The sequence below is a fragment of the Columba livia genome, chromosome 4 (assembly GCF_036013475.1).
Source record: "Columba livia isolate bColLiv1 breed racing homer chromosome 4, bColLiv1.pat.W.v2, whole genome shotgun sequence".
NCBI lineage: Eukaryota > Metazoa > Chordata > Aves > Columbiformes > Columbidae > Columba > Columba livia.
Window position 1 is genome coordinate 68,310,510 of NC_088605.1, and position 4,252 is coordinate 68,314,761.

The following is a 4,252-nucleotide window of genomic DNA, read 5'->3' on the forward strand; positions in this document are numbered from 1 at the left end:
GAATGCATCAACATGGACTCAGCCCGGCAGAGCATGGAGTCCCTGCTTCTCCTGATGGCTGAGGAGAACCCTGGGGAGGTGGTCAGGACACTGCTGAAAATCGCTCCACCAGGAGACAGGTACTGGCCCCAAAAGCCATGAGAGCTTGCTTGCTGTGGGGAGAGGGGCCTGGAGGCTCTCTGGCTGTCAGAGCCAAGGAATCCTGCAGGACAATCTGAGGAGCAGGACCCTCCATCCCACCATGCTTTCCAGCCCTGGGGGCTCAGCCAGGCCTGCAGCAGTCAAAGCTGAGCCAGCCAGCCCAGAGCACCCCCACCACACTCCTGCCAGGCCCATGGGGAGCAGCAGCTCAGTGCCCTGCTGCTGCCCAGGGCATCCCAAACGTCCCGCAGCGCTGACCCTGGTCACCACACTGCTGTGGCTGAGGCTGCCCTGCTGACAGAGCACTCTGGCTTGCAGCACTGCCCTGGACATGTGGGAGGCGATGTTCTCTGTGCCTCAGACCCTGCACAACGTTTTGAGGGAGCTGCACATCCAGCTCCAGGACCGGCGCTACAGGGTCTTATCCACACCCTTGGAGGACATCTCCATCCTTCGCCTGGCTGTGAGTTACTGGAAAAAGCTCCCCGTGCCCTTGGCCTGGGCTGCCCTGGGAACCAGGAGCTGCACGGTGCGAGGAGCCCACCAGCTCTGCCGCTCGCTCACTGCTGGCTTTCTTTCAGCTGCTGGCCAGCAGTGATCTGGAAGAGGAGGAGTTTGCTCCAATGTACCTAGCCGGGAGGTTTCTGAGGCAACGAAGGCCGGCGATGCTCTCCTTGGTGCTCAGCGGCATCATGACGCTGTCGGAGAAAGAAGAGATGGTGAGTAGGGTGGCAGCCGGGGGCCAGGGCAGTGGGTGAGGGCTTGGCCTTGGCTGGCTCCCACGGCCGCTCTCTGCCATGGTGGGGCCTGGTAGCTGCCTGGGAGCTTTCCACACACGGCCCTTGTCCCTAACGGGAAACTCTCTTCTTCCTACAGGCAAGAAAAATGCTGGTCCTGCTGCCAGACCTGAGGAGGGTCCTGTTCTTTGGCTATAAGGCTGTGACGATGAAGGCTCTGGTGGTCTTCAGACACTTGTTGGCTCAGCTGGAGAGGGAGAAGGCCAGCCCCATCGCTGTGCAGCTGGCAGAATTTGTCCTGCCCTTCTTCGATGACGTAAGGCTGCTGGGGAAGCCTGAGCCTCGTGGGTGGGAAGCGGGCAATGACAGCTGCCCTTCCGCCCAGCCACTCCGAGCAGGGGGATGCTGGGTGGCTGGGGGAGCACTTTGGGGCACAGGCACTGCCGCAAGAAGTCTCCTGAGTGGCCTCTCATGCACCCGGGGCCACAGATCTGGCTCACACCTCCAGTGTGCAGAATGCCACCCTGAAGCATCTCCCCTCGCATCAGCCATGCTGAAGCTCCTGCTCACCGTGGGCAGAGAGCTACTGGTGCTCAAGTCCTACTGTGCTGCTCTCTCCCAGGAGCTGAGCCAGATGAGAGAGAGCTCCATCAGCCTCTTCAGAGACCTGATGAAGATGGTGGTGGAGAACCACAAGAGACAGATGAAGGGCATTGCACAAGCGAGCCTGCTCCCACTCTTCTTCCACATGAGTGACCAAGTGTGGAGCGTGGCCAAGGTACAGACTGCAAAGCTAAGCAGTGTTGCAGGGAAGAGACACCCAGGCATTTGGGCCAGGGCATGTCCCAGGTCCCTAATGGCAGAATCACCCCAGGAACAAAGCCCAGAGGAGGGGGATGCCAGGTGTCCTTCCCCAGACCGTGGTGCCACCTCCCAGCTTCTGCTGTTCTGCAGGCCGCCCAGGAAGCCCTCATTGCCGCAGCAGAGCTGCTCAAGAGGAAACAGCTCCAACACCTGGCACAGACACAGCAGACGTGGCAGACTGGAGAGTATTTGGTGAGGACAACCCCCAAAGCCCAGGGCCCAGGCTGAACGAGGGTTGCCCCATATGGCTGGGGTGCTGGGGGGTGGGCTCTGCAGATGTGCCTCACCTGCCCTGCTGCAGCCCGGGGCTGCATCCTTGTGCCCTGTCCTCAAAAACAGAACCTCCAAGGGCTCTTCTCTCTGCCCCTCTCCCCTCCCCACACCCAGCAGGAGGGAGGGCTCTCAGCACCCCTGGGACCCCTCTACTTGTGGCTCTGTCTCAGCCTCAGCCCCACAGGGCTCCTGGCTGGGAGGCAGGAATGGGCTGGGAGGGTGAAGGGGAATGTGGTTTGTTGGGGGAGGGACTGCTCTGGCCAAGAGGGGAGGGGCAGTGACATGCTCACACCCTCGTACTCCCTCCAGCTGAAGCAGGACAGGAGGAGGGCTAAAGAGTTCTTGAATCGGAGCCGGCCGTACCTGAAGAACGAACAGGCCAGCTTGCGAGAGGCAGCCGTGAGGTTCATTGGTGAGTCACAGCCCCCGGAGTCCCTCTCCTGGCACTCTGGCCCCAGTCCCCGCCACTGCCCTGGCGGCAAGGAGCAGCCCTGTGCCTGCTGGAGCCCCGGCTGCCCCGTCCAGGGCCTTGGCCTCTCCTCCCATCCCCGTCCACTCAGGCGGGCTTGGTGGCCGCCTCGCTCGGTCCCACCATCTCAGCTCCTGCTCTTCCCTGGGGCCAGCCCTCATGAGGGGGAGGGAGCAGGGGTCTGACGGAGCTCTGTGCCCAGGGCTTGCTGCGCGGCACCTGAGGGACGCAAGCGAGGTGGAGCTGGCGGAGATCTGCAGCGGTGAGTAGGGAGCGTGTCCGGAGGGGATCTCGGCGTGTGACTGCAGACATGGGAGGTCACCTTGCCTCTGCTTCTTTCTGTTGCAGCCCTCCAGCCCTTGGAGACGGACAGCGAACCCTCCCTCTGCTGCCTGGCAGCTCAGACCATTGCGATCCTGAGCTCTTCGAGGAAGCAGCCAAGATCACGATGGAGCTTGCGAGCCCTGTGCTGCTGGCGCAGCTAAACCAGGCAGAGGAGCAGCTCTTCTTGGGGAAAACAGCTCGATTTTAATAAAGAGCCCTTCTTGAAGCTGGCTTTGATGTCTGCCAGCTTCAGAGAACCTCTCTGATTGTTCTGGCAGTTTTGAGAGCACAGTCCGGCATCATGGGCAAGGCTGAGGCAGCAGACAAGAACACTTGCAATGAGCCTGTCCAGGGCAGCTGAGATGTAGCTCACTGGGCCAGTGGGGTTTGTTCCTGGAGTCACTCACCTCATGTACATGCAGTACACGCTCACATCTCATCTGCACAGCGCAAACATGGACTGCTGACCTACTCATTCACTATCCCTCCATGGAGCGAAGAACAACCTCTGTTAGCTGGGGTGAGAGGTCGGGGTTGGAAATGGTAGTTTTGAGGGGCCACTCCATGAGGATTGCCAGGGGGCAGCTTCTGCGGGGTGTCCAGTGCACAGATGAGAGGAGAAGCCACTAAGGGTGACACTGTCCCGGCAGTTAGAAACTACTTGACCAGGAAGAGTAAGCAGGAAATGTTTTCTGACGGCAACCCCAAGAAGCCTCCAACTGAACGAGCAGGTTCCTGTAGGGCACTGTAAGGTTCCTGGCACTCGCTCACCAGGCAAAGCAATAGGCTGACAACAGTGTGGAGGACCTTGCGGGGACTGCATAGCAGAGCTGCTAAACTGGTGGGTCAATAAGGGCGATGCTCACCTGAACCTGGTCCTGGTCAGCAAGGAAGCGCTGATCGGGCATGTGGTCATCAGTGTCAGCCTTGGGTGGCGCTTGGGACATAGTGAGGTCCCAGGTGCCAAAGGGCAGTGAGTAAGGCCAGCAGCAGAGCACAGACCTGGGACTCCAGAGGAGGCAACTTTCATTGAATCGGGGGGCTGATACAAGTGGTGTCATGGGAAGCAGCTCTGAAGTTTGTAGAAAACAGATAGGCCTTACAGGACAGCCTCTTCCAAGCACAAGAATGATCTCTACAAGTACCCCTAAAAAGCCAACATCTATCTTATGAGGCTGATGGTCATAGCTGATAGAGCTCCAGGGCAACAAGACAGAACAGAGGAGGTGGAAGCAGGGGAAGCTGCAAAGGAGGAATTTAGAAATCTTGCCCCAGAATGTAGGGATGATGCCAAAGCCAAAGCTCCCATAGGCTTGGTAGTTGCAGGGGTGGGTAGCAGAAGCAAAATGAGCTGACACGGGCTTGGAGGGTCATGCAGAGCGAGTCACACTCTGCCTGGAGGCCTGTAACAAGTGGGCACTGCAGAGGTTTGCATCTTGATTGC

At 59.4% G+C, this 4,252-nt stretch overlaps 1 long non-coding RNA gene across 1 annotated transcript; it reads left to right on the forward strand.

Annotated features, from left to right (window-relative positions):
* Positions 1 to 1,415: 1,415 nt before the first annotated feature.
* LOC135579481 (uncharacterized) lies at positions 1,416 to 3,034 on the forward strand. The gene is made up of 4 exons (XR_010472630.1): positions 1,416 to 1,656; positions 1,833 to 2,427; positions 2,687 to 2,746; positions 2,833 to 3,034. It is a non-coding gene; the product is annotated as an uncharacterized LOC135579481 (long non-coding RNA).
* Positions 3,035 to 4,252: the final 1,218 nt, after the last annotated feature.